The following is a 13,098-nucleotide window of genomic DNA, read 5'->3' as shown; positions in this document are numbered from 1 at the left end:
AAATTCTTAATTGGCATAAAAAGGATAAAGATAACACTTCAGGGCCGCCTCTAGTAACACACAACAAGCCGCATTTGAGACAATTTTAATGTAAAGAGTAATACAAAACAGACAACGCCTGTTATCCTTTGGGTATTAATTAAGTGCATATTGTGCACCCGAGCATCCACTGTGACGTCACCCGGCGTATCGCTTTAAGCAAACAAGTCGCTGACATTCGCTAGATCTTGGATCTATTGAGAAGGCAAATGCCGACTAGTCTTGTCACTTGTCACTTGGTTTTTGTTTATTTAGTTCTGTCAAAAAGATTAACATGCAGCTAAAATAATTTAATTTTATCACATTAATCCAATAATTGGTGAAGATTATATCCTAAAATCAAGTAAATATATATTTTTTGATGGACATAATGGATCAAACAGCTGCTGGCCCAGGTAAGATTACAGTGGCAGTTTCATACCTAACCTATGTAAAACCCCCTTGATGCTTCAGTTCTAAAAATTTTTCAAGTCTAGCATTTTTTAAGTATAGTTCAAGTAACAAATTAAGCCTTTTTTACAGAATTGTATGCGGTATATCCTGAATATTTCACTAATTTTCTATATGGTTGCAGAAGTTTATTTTTTTATGAAGTAACTAATGGGATTCAGGCCCAAATTATCCACTAAGAAGACTGCCACATATCAATCGAGATAAAGAGAGAAATTGAATGCACTACATTACAACAGTAGATAAAAGAACAAGTTTTAAGGTTAGTTAACTATTTTTACTAAAACTCAAATTAAAATGAAAAACAATGCAGTTTTCATTATTGTTTTATGTTTCTCACGTTAATCATTATTATACACTTTAGTAAATTGCACTGCTAAAGCTTGAGTCAATTTGTATTAGGTAGTGTTATTTAATGGCATGTTTAAAGTAACAGTAATAAGGAGGTATGTAGCTTGTAGTGTGTATTTGTATGAGACAACATGTATATAAAGAGAAGAGACATGTTCTATATGTTTGTTGAGACGAGTTACTCATTTTTTCTTTGCTTATTGGGTTTTCTGTCTCACTACAAAAAAAATGTTTGTTTGAAAAATGGAATATCACACTAATAAAATTAAATTAAATTAATATTGACCAAACTTGTTTAAATATTCTAGGGAAGGAGATAACACTTGGACATATCAAACAAAACTTAAATTTCTTGTAATTTTGTTTTCATTATAAAACCCACCTTTCACTACAACAATAGATAACCTTTCCTATTGGAACAATAAAAGTCAAAATTTATGTCAATTTTCATTGACAAAAACTCTTCTTGGAGTTCCAAACTGAACATTATCAGGTTTAATATTTATTAAGTTGTTGTTTTCTGTGTTCTTTTTTAGATTATCTGAAGAGGGTGGTAGATTTTCCACAAAAACGTCAGGGTTTTTAAGTATCAAGACCGAGCCTAAGTCAGTGGTCTTGTGTTGGGATGACTAAGTTAATGTTATTTTCAACTTAGTTAAAAATAGTGCAAAACTCCATTTTTCCAACAAACCTTTTTTGTGTGTTGAGACAGAAGACCCAATAAACAAAGAAAAAAATGTACAGTGCGTTTTTTTAACGCGCAAAAGGGTATTTTATTATTGATTGGGATACTGTTTGGCTTCAAACTGAGGTCACTTTGAACAATTCATTCATAAAAATACTTCTTTTGTTCTTAACTTTCTTGATATAATGTTAATATTTGCATTTTGATCACCCTGTTTTACTTTCTATGCCAAATTTTACTTGCTATACCGACATAAAGGAAGTATGGAAAGATAAAACCTGTTTGAGAAAAGATGATTTTTTGAAAGTTTTTTATCACTTTTTAGGCCGAATTGGTAAACTTACTTTAGCTTAAGCGTACGAAACAGCCACCCATCAAGTTTTATACTTCTAGTTCCAAAATAACATGGTCTAACATGTGCTTAAAAATTTAACATGTGAAATCCTACGTTGCACGTAAAAAAAAACGCACTGTTTATAAAGAATACTATGATTATAAAGCAAACATCTGTGTGGAGTTGGAATCTTTTCAAAACCAAAACAATACTTCTGAATTTTTAGATATTTTGAATAGGTATTCAAGCTTTTGCCTCTCCATAAATAATATCTCAGGTGGACAGCATCTGACATTGTTCAATTGATTACTTTAATCTTTATTTACACTTTATTTACTTGCCTTACTGCTAGTAAATAACTATTTTTTGTACAAAGTGATTGGTTTTACTTTTACCCGCTCTTTTTTTTCTACTTTATATTACAAAAAAAACTTAATACCAAAGTAAACTAGACTGCTTGTTAAAAAGAATAGGCCATCAAAATTTAAGCTCTTTTTTCAACAGCTGTTTCTTCAAATTGATTGACTCAATTTTAATAATTCTTTTGACAACTAAAAGGTATTTTCTTTCTGTGTCTGTTGACCTAAATAATCTTTTTAAAAGTTGTCATGAATCCGAGTATACAGGGTTTGACTGAAGTGTAGTAAAAAAATGAAAAATTTGGTACGCCATTTCTCACAAAAAATGTGTTTGTTTGTCAAAATAATCTTATTCGAGTCTTGTTGTTAATATCTGTAGACGTTTTTGCCAGTTTGGTGATTAAGGGCCGTTTACAAATTTTATTGCAAAATTTCAAAAATGGGGTTATTTTTATGCTTTTTTTTAAATTTAACCATTTCTTTAAATTTTTTGTGGGAAAAGAAAAGGATTAGTAAAGCTACGCTTAAAACTCCCCAATTTAAGTAAAAAGCTTAATCTTTGTTATACAGGGTGTATCTAAAAGGTCTGTACAAAATCCTATCACATATTCCTAACATCAAAATAAGCCGATTTGAAGCAACTTACCTTTGTCCGAAATTGGTCCGTTTTCGAGGTACAGGGTGGTAAAATTAAAAAATAAAAATTGATTTTTTAAAATATAATGTACATTTTGTAACATATTACTTTTCAAATCTTGGGGTTTTTTGAGATGCGAAACCCGAATTTGGACACATTTTTACTGCGGCCGGTAGAGGGCGCTTTACAGTGTACTTCTGATGATTTTAAGTGACCGTAACTTTTTTCTCTGTGTAATTTTCTTATTTATTTTTTAAGGAAATGATGTTTCAAACATTTTAAAGCAAAAAAGGTACTTCTGCTAAGAACCGCTAATGTAAACTGTTGTCGAGATATTTCGGTTTTAAGTGTTCGATACTGTACCGAAATACTGTCACCTGAAATTTGTTCAAATTGTAAGTGTCTAAATTCGGGTTTCGCATCTCAAAAAACCTCTGGCTACTAGATTTGACAGTAATACGTTACAAGACGTATATTAAATTTAAAAAAATTGAGTTTTATTTTTTAACTTTACCACGCTGTATCTCGAAAATTAAGTAATTTCGGACTATGGTAAGTTGCTTTAAATCGGCTTATTTTGATGTCAGGAATATGTCATAGAATTTTGTACAGACCTTTTAGAGACACTCTGTACACGGTGGCCAAAAAAAACTTTTATCATAAATCTTGCATTTTCAGTGATTTTAATGGAAAATAATAATATTGGATTAAGAAGATCCAATCCTATTTAAAGATCCAATTCATATATTTAGACGATTCGAACAGTGGCAATTAAGGGCCGTTTATAAAATGTATTGGTAAATTTCAAAAATGGTTTGATTTTTTCGTCTCTTTACTCAAATTCAATAATTTTTTTAGATTTTTTGTTGAAGAAATACGGGATAAACCAAATTACACTTAAAACTACCCAATTTAATTGAAAAGAAGTAGTTCATATTCCCACAGTGGAGTAGTGAGTGTAAGTGAAAGTAAAATCACAGAGTCGATCTGCACTAAGTTTATTAAATAGCTTAGCTAAATAACATATTTGAAATTTACCAATAAATTTTATAAACGTCTAGATACATGATTCGGATCATTAAACAAATATTAAGATAAAGTTGTTCTAATCCGCAAAGTGACCCATGTTTTTTAATCAGGAAAGGATAGAGACAATTTAAGTCCGGCTAACGGTTTTGGCTCTTAAGCCATCATCAGACCTTAAAAAGAGGTGGTCAGGATCACACCGTCAACACAAAGACAAGCATTGTACACATTACAAAACCCACAGTCAACCCTTGCTTTTACATTCACAACATAATTAAAATTAAAACTGTAAAACTATTATAATGTCGGTAAAGAATGTTTTTTAAAAGCCCTCGATTTTGCGTTAAAACGACAGAATTGTTCAATATGGAGTGAGGCGGTCTAAAGTTAACGTTCATCGTTTTACAGTACTTTATAAATTTTATTTACCGATATTACAATATTTTTACAGTTTTCATTTTCATTCTAATTATGTTTGAATATAAAAACAAGTGTTCACTGTGTGTGTGTGTGTGTGTGTGTGTGTGTGTGTGTGTGTGCACAATGCTCGTCTTTGTGTTGACTGTGTAATCATGACCCTGGTCTCCAATATTATTATTTTCTATTAAAATCACTAACCATGCAAAAATGTATGATAAAAATATGATTTTGTTTTCAAAGTTTTTTTGGGTCACCCTGTATAATGCAGATTAAGCTTTTTACTTAAATTGGGTACCTAGTTTTAAGTGTAGCCTTGTTAATCCCTTTCTTTTTCCACAAAAGATTTAAGGAAATGTTTAAATTAAAAACAAGAGAAGTAAAAATAACCCCATTTTAAATTTTTTAATAAAATTTGTAAACCGCCCTTAATCACCAAACTAGAGAAAACGTCCAGAAATATTGACCACAAGACTCGATTAAGGTTATTTTGAAACACAAAAAAAATGTTGATGAGAGCGTTGGAGCAAATTTTTAATTTTTTGTCCTGACACATTTTTTGACCTTGACCTTGACACTTCCATCAAACCCTGTATACTCGGATCCGTGGTAACTTTCCAAAAGATGGGAAGGAATGACATTAAAAGATGAATTGTTCAAATTGTTTACATACAGGGTGTTACAAATTTGATGCACTAGCATTGCTATCTAAGAACCTGCAGTTGGTAGAGCTTTAATTAAATGAAAGCAAAGTTGCGCATTTTATTGCTAAATAATTTAGTAAAAAAATCAACAACATTTTATTACATTTGGAGAAATCAGACAAAAACCGAAAAACTGAAAGTTTTATTTTTGTTTTTTTTACCATTGGGTGTATATTTTTTTCTGAGTGTGTTTTTAGGTACTTGTTTGTTTATTTTTTTTAAAACAACATTTATATATTCTCATAATGAGTAGATAATTTACTTTAATATGATTCAATAATTAGGTTCATTGCTCTTTTTAACACTAAAAATAAAGTAAAAACAAAACTAAGTCGATCTCCACAAAATATTGTCACGATCTAATTTTTAGTCGTAACGCGGGGACGTGTAGGCTGGGATCGTAGTCAAGTTAAACCACAGACAAACTAATATATACAGACGGTCAGAGCAAATGGAAGCCATATAATTTTGGTGAAGGCGCCAGACCAGTCAGACTAATAAATTGTTTTAAAATATTTTGATGACTCATGCGTAATCGGCTGCGATTGTCTGAACGAACGAAATTTGTTTTCCGCAGTGTTGCCATATTTCTGCAGAGACGCGTTCGGCGCACGGCATTTATGATTATACAACTGCATCAAATCACCGGCGCGACGCGACGGTTCGGTACGGAATAGAAATAAGAAAAAAAGCCGAGCGCATTTTGTACGTATGCTTGCAAATAATTAAATTTAATCTAAAATAGTACGTGTTAAAAATTCTACCTAATTTTAAGGAATAGTACATTAGACAAAGATTATTACATTGATATTAAATTAAATTAAATACTCTAAGTGAAATTACTGATTGTTTCAGTTGAAAAATTACTTTCTAATGACAGAATTTCCAAGAAATTTTGTGTACAATTATTAAAATATACTCTGAGAATAATGCAATTTTCCGTTGTGTTTATATCAATTGTTTCGTTTTTATTGAAACTCATCAGCGTTGTGTAGAAATCGCAGAAAATAATAAGTGTAATACGGAATGCAACATTTTGGGATTTATGTGTGAATTTTTTTTATTGATTGATACATAAAATCAATCAAATTGAAAAGTACTGAATAATAAGAGAAATTCAAATTTACGTTGAACATTTTTTAAATTATGTTGTTTTTTGAATACACATGTGATATGACACTTCTTCATTGTCTTCTAGACTATACATTAAACCACAGCGTAAGTAGACAATAATAATAATTATTAATAAATAATAATCTACCTAAAATAGAAAAATAAAAATTACCTAACAAAGTGGTCTTTTCAAATAAAAAAGCAATGATTCACATTGTTACAAGAAGTAACGGTGTAAAAGTTAAAGCAAATTCTAAACGAGATTTGAAGTTCTCTTAAAATATTTCTATTTAATGAATTCCGTATGTGTAATGACAAAGAAAAAATCCATTCTTTAGCAAAAGTGTTCACGATATAGCGAGCCACTATGGAGATCTTGAAAACGATTACAGATACAGATTTGGTTGAACATGGGAGATAAGTTCGGTAATCATGGCCTTATAAAATGACATTAAAACATTGTTCGGTTTTTGAAAGAAATGAATTTTTTAAATTTAGATTGTATGTTTTTGTGAAGCTAATATTGAACCTTATAAACTAGACAGGAACTAGTCCTTCCCGCCTTCAAAACAGGTACTGTAATCACTCAAAATTAGACAAGTCGTGCAAAAAAGAATATTTTTAATATTTTTTTAATCCATGGTGTTCCATTTAAAATACGGAAGTTGGTAGCTACTTTTGCTATAACCGGAAGTACCACCAACTTGGAAATATTTTAGATCAACGACCCCCCATCGATTTTGGTTGGTAGCCAAATTTTCGATTTTTTTTAAGTGTACTTTATCAACAATCGATGGAGTTCCCGGAGGACCATCCTGTTTGTATACGAAAAAAATGCAAAAAAAGCATTTTGTAATTGCAAAAAGCAGGGTAACCAAATTGCGGAAAAATGCTGTCAAAAATAATAGTTTAGGTAATTATTTCTTCTCAAATGGTTGTAACTCTCTAAAATCGAAAAAATGTGGTGCCTATTCGACATAACACCTTTTGTTTGAAAAAATGAAATGTTATAATCTACTAATAAATTTCTGTTTACTGATGTTGATTATAAACCAAACTTAATTTTTTTTATTTTATACTCGAGCTTATAATACTGTTACCTATCCAAAGAAACAAAGTTTATCAGTTACAAATAGTATTTATAATAATAATAATTATAATAGAACAACCTCAAATAATATTTCTCGAATATTTATAAAAAAGCAGCTCCTTGTTTATTTTATTAACAATTTATGTTACATGTCCAATTAGGACTTTCAAAATAATTTTGATAATATGAAAAAACCACGAAGAATTATGCAATAACGCATAATTTTTTTCAATAAATATTTAATGCAAAATCTATACGAACGCCACTGGTTAAAATTACCAAATTGTTTGCACATTAAAACATGTGCAAGTCTAGTCTATGATATGAATATAGTACTAATTAGTAGAATACTATCATGTTATTAAGCATCACCCTGTATTATAAAAGTGTACCTACCTACCTATTCGTAATAAACGAGATAGTCAATAATATTGATCGAAAATAATATTAAAGAAGTCCTAACCCTGAACAAATTGAATACCTATTGCAAAGTGCGACAATGGGTTTTTAAATAGTCTTTTAACTTTTAAGTAAGGTAATAGGTTAATACAGAAAAGCATCATGCGGCACTACATTAAAGCAAGCTAAATAAGAACATTTTTAGTTAAAAATAGCCCATACCGCAGTAAATCACCCACTTTCGACAAAGTTTAGGGTTCTTATGGGGAAATCTAAATAATCGGACACCGTCACGACCACTTTTTCCACAGTTTAAGTACTTGCACACATTTCCCGACATATTTGTAAATGGAGATATGTTCTATATGTTTGTTGAGACGAGTTACTCATTTTTTTCTTTGTTTATTGGGTCTTCTATCTCACACAAAAAAAGGTTTGTTGGGAAAATGGAATTTCGCACTATTTTCAACTAAGTTGAAAATAACATTAACCTAGTCGTCCCAACACAAGACCACTGACTAAGATCGAGCCTAAGTCAGTGGTCTTGTGTTGGGACGACTAGGTTAATGTTATTTTCAACTTAGTTGAAAATAGTGCGAAATTCCATTTTCCCAACAAACCTTTTTTTGTGTGAGACAGAAGACCCAATAAACAAAGAAAAAAATATTTGTAAATATCAGATATCTATGTGAGCAGAAAAAAAATAATAAATAACACAAAAGTTAAACTTCCACTACCGATGTCTGCACGTACGGTTAACAAATAGCAACAGTTTTGATAAATTTGGCGGGAAAACATTATCCGTAAATACAGTGCCAATTATAAACTTAAATACGTTCTAAATAAAGTTTTATCTGTTCTAACTCCAATAACACGATTCCTAGTTACCCTCAATATCTTAATATTTCTTAATAAAACAATATAAGCAAATTGCAATGATCATTTAAAAAAATTTCTGATGGTACAAAGAATTCTAGCAATACCAGGCAACGTTGCGTAATTATGCCTTCAAACAAGAGCCAAACTGCAGAAAAATTTACTGGCTGCACTGCCATCTGTTATGAGACGCTCGAAATAGATACCGTCGATTCGCCGATGGAGACTGTTGAACAGCAAAGGGTCTCCATTTAGCGTTTCGTTTTTTAACCATTTGGCTGACCGTCTGTATATATTAGTTTGTCTGTGGTTAAACTCAAAGATTGGATAACAAAAACAACAACAAAAGCAAGGGAATGACATGCAGTCGTCTCCACAATACTTTATTTCGACCTTTAAAGGGTAAGGCCTGCTCTAATAGTTTCGGACATATAAATGGCCTACCTTGTCGAGTTGAAGTAGGTTTTCTTGTTTCTTAAACACCTGTTACACAAGTAGAGTAAGTTATTCTTGTAGCTCTTGAAGATGGCCATTTATATGTCCGAATCTAGTAGAGCAGGCGTTACCGTTTGAAGACGACTGCGTGTCATTGCCCTCCTTTTGTACTTGTACAACTCCACTGAAAGAATATGGACTACTACTTCTTTTTAATAACAACGTTTATTCATAGAGATAAACAAGTCAAGTTGGAGACTGATTTTATACACATTGTCAGACACAAGTTGGCTTATTTATAAATTACAAGTTTGTACTTACATGATGATAAATGCACAAACCATTTTGGACCGAGGGTACGTGTCAGGGTAGAGTTCCCTTAACTTTCGCGACCAAACCGTTTAGTTTCGCGGATAATTTCAGACACCCCTTTTCCAACATTTCTCTGTTATTTATTGTAAGGTATTACCATCCCTTAGTTCAATTTCTTAATTGCTTGTCTAAGCACTTGGATCATTGTCCGTACAGATGATGACTTATTGCTGACTGGCGATTGCAACACCTTAGCTAGCTTCCGTTCTAAAAGGTTGGATTGCTTACTTTTCAATTCGAGTGGTCAACGACTTGTTTCGGTCAATGGTTGATTTTTTGCTGACTAAGTAATCAACGAAAATCTACTTGTGACAATATTTATTAAGTTGTTATCTGCCTGACATGTTTCGGGTGTATTTGGACATCCATCTTCAGAGGCTTAACTAGAGTCACAGTCTGCTGGCTGTCATTCTACAAGACTACAAGGGGGGACAGCTGAACCCAGGTGTACATAAGGCTTGACATAAGGTGGTTGGTGTTAAGCCTTAGCCTTGGGTTAAGCCTTGATCAAAAAATCCAGTGTTGGTTTCAAAGATGGCAGGTTGCTTGGTTTTTTATTCTTGAAGGGAGAAAAAAACCTAATGAAAACCCGAGTTAGTTGAATTATGTTAAAACGGCATGTCTATGGAAGTTGGAGACCAAGTAGACCACGTAAGAGACGTCGCATAACAAGAACCGCAGTGGACATTCACAGAAAAACAAATTTTCTTCTGCTGCACCCTGAACATGATGCCCTGCCCGACCACGCCACCACCAGGATTTTTTAAATTTGTTTTTCTCTGAATGTCCACCATCCATACTTGGTCTCCAATTTCAATAGACATGCCGTTTTAACATTATTCAACTAACTCGGGTTTCGATTAAGTTTTTCCCCCTTCAATAATAAAAAATCAAGCAACATGCCACCTTTGAAACCAACACTGGGTTTTGATTAAGTTTTTTCTCCCTTCAAGGATAAATTTTATATTACTTATTTAATAGAATTTACATTTGGCTTGCTCTCATAATATTAGCTTGGTATCAAATTTGTGATAAAGCTTTAAAATGATATTGCCTCGTTTTTCTTCATTTTGAAGTATATGCAGGCCGATTGCGTGTGACAAGTACTGTCAAATAATCTTCATAAAACGTATCAAAGTCAACTCAGTTAAATTAGTTTTTCTTGAACTATTTTGTCATTTATGAAGCAAATCATAAGTTATTATACATCACTGAAATCAGAAATAACATGCACTAGTTGGTGGTCTAAAAATCGAATATGGTTCTCATAAGAAAAAAGAAAGTTCATGAAAAACCGCGCAAAAACGAAACGTCGGAAGGAAAATATAAATCTATCATCGACTAGCTGAGAAAAATTGGCAATATGGACTAAAGGTATCTTATCGTACAGCATCATTGAATAAGCCAACTTTTTGCAAGTGTACAGGGTGTTATTTTTTTTTTGAATTTTCGGTCTCTTTTTTCGTCCACAATGATTTTATTCAAATTTCTTGTTCAATTAGGAAACTTTTTTGTTTCTTAAATTATTTCCGTGTTTGTCACCGTTTTCAAGAAAATTACAAATTTATCTAAAAAATGACCCCAAATTCTCTACCAATCTAAAGAGGAGTATACAAAGTTGAGATGTTTTTTCTGAAAATATAAATGCAATTTGCTTGAAAACAAGTTGAATAAAAATGAAATTTTCAACACTGTATGCTACAGTTATTTTTAGACATAGAATACGTGGTTTAAGTTTGCATATTAAAACCTGAAACACCCTGTGTATGTTTAATTAAAGAATTTCGACTTTTTAAAACGAAATACTCATCTATATTTTTTTCTGTTAGCTTTTCCGAAACACTTTAACTTTTATGAAGTATATCATATACCTAATTTTAATTGCGATTTAACTCCGTTTTTTATTATAAACATTTTAAATTGTTGTAAGTGACATTCAAAAGTAAAACATTTATGTTTTTTTTTATATAAAATATGAATTTAATTAATTTCTAGAAAAATCCATATTTGATCTACTACTGATGCTGGGTTGTGAAATATGAGAAATATTTCTAAGTGTGTTGGGTCGAAAGGTCCTCACGAGTTGTGGGCTAAATGAGACCAGGTTTGGGAGTTTCTGATTGGTGCAATCAGTGTTTTGAAGGTTATAAAAAGGAATTACCTTATAGAGGGGTTTATTCCAGTTAGTTATTTTATTAGTTAGTAACTTATGTTGTTCAAGTTAAAGAACTTATTTAATAGAATTAAATGGAAGGGTTGACTGTGTGTTTTATTTCACGCTGAAACGAGATCCCAGGTAGTAAGGTTGAATTCAATTCGACAAGTCACGCTAGTCGTGACATATTATTTGTTAGCCGCTAAAAATAGGTAAGATGCTCTACTAGCATTCTGACTGTAACCTTACCTCGTGCCTTTTATTATATTGCCATCTTCAAATACCTGCTTAAATTTTATGAATTTATATTTTTTAAATAATAAGAATTTCTATTCGTGACAATAATCAGTAGGACTTTCCAAAAATACAATAATTTCAGTACGCTGTTTTAACCCAGCGCGCTGATATACCAGGTGTCCAAGAGCACCCTGGACATAGGAGATTAACATGGGAAAACGGTTTTGATTTTTTTGCGCCTGTACGGTTGATTTGATTGAAAAATCGTATTAATAAAAGTTGTAGTACCTATCACGGACTAGTTTGCTGTATTTTTTTCGGATCTCTAACTTGAGCCCTTTCGTCGTAAAACACGAACAAAAATGAGAAAATTTAAACTTTTGGCCTGCACTGTATAGGCGGTTGTCGGGCAAGGGGTAAACAGGTCATTGTTGCTGGTACGGTTGCTCGACAAACGCTTATACAGTGCAGGTAAAAAGTTTAAATTTTCGCATTTTTGTTCGTGTTTTACGACAAAAGGGCTCAAATTAGAGTTCTGAAAAAAATACAGAAAACTAGTTCGTGATAGGTACTACAACTTTCATTAATACGATTTTTCGATCAAATCAACTGTACAGGCGCAAAAAAATCAAAACCGTTTTCCCATGTTAATCTCCTATGTCCAGGGTGCTCTTGGACACCTGGTATACGTGTTTTGCATAAAATCAATTTTTTAAGGGTCGGTAAAATCCGGTCATCATAAGTTAATTTACGTATACGAATATATGCGTACAGATATGTATGGTAAATACTTCTCAACTTTGCGTATAATTTTCATACGTTTCTAAAGTTGCATATGGTCAGAAATATCCCCCCTGGTGTGTTAGACTACCGTTCAATATGGAATGAATTTTTATACTGATTTTATGCTACATATAACATTGTGTAATATGTTTTATATTATTTTCCTTGTTTCAGATATTCCTCCAGTGAAGCGTGAAGCAAAAAAAAGTCAGTTCTGGTGAACCTCGGACTTCTTATATATTTTGATAATAAACTAAAGATGGAGGCGCGGGTGGTGTAGTTTTATTTGCTCTTTTGATTTGCTGTTATACCATATGCAGCATTGTTCTATCAACATTATCTGGCTGAATGATTTTTATTCAATATCCGACTAAATGGTGAAGTATTAGAAAAATTGCCATTTCTTTAAATGTCAATCTACGCATGGCGAACTAAGTAACTGTGCGGAACTTGACACGGGAAACTAAAATACAATAAACTACTTATTGAATTAATGGTTACATTTGAATTATTGTAAGCGTTTATCGAAATATTTAGTATACTTTCAGTACCAGTCCTGACGTTTCCAACAGTTGTCTTTGATCAATAAATTAATTTTCTATTGAATGACTGAGGTTTGTGAACTACTTGCAGCAG

General features: G+C 32.0%; 1 long non-coding RNA gene across 2 annotated transcripts; it reads left to right on the top strand.

Annotated features, from left to right (window-relative positions):
* Positions 1-290: 290 nt before the first annotated feature.
* Positions 291-12,731, top strand: LOC145739391 (uncharacterized). 2 transcript variants are annotated; one of them, XR_014181016.1, is made up of 3 exons: positions 291-434; positions 562-751; positions 12,637-12,731. It is a non-coding gene; the product is annotated as an uncharacterized LOC145739391 (long non-coding RNA). The 2 variants fall into 2 exon arrangements; XR_014181017.1 differs by lacking the exon at positions 12,637-12,731 and adding an exon at positions 11,283-11,545.
* The last annotated feature ends 367 nt before the right edge of the window (positions 12,732-13,098 follow it).

The sequence above is a fragment of the Ips typographus genome, unplaced genomic scaffold (assembly GCF_016097725.1).
Source record: "Ips typographus isolate SLU unplaced genomic scaffold, UJ_Ityp_2.0 IpsContig116, whole genome shotgun sequence".
NCBI lineage: Eukaryota > Metazoa > Arthropoda > Insecta > Coleoptera > Curculionidae > Ips > Ips typographus.
The sequence above is the reverse complement of the archived record's forward strand: the minus strand, read 5'-3'. Positions and strand labels throughout refer to the sequence as shown.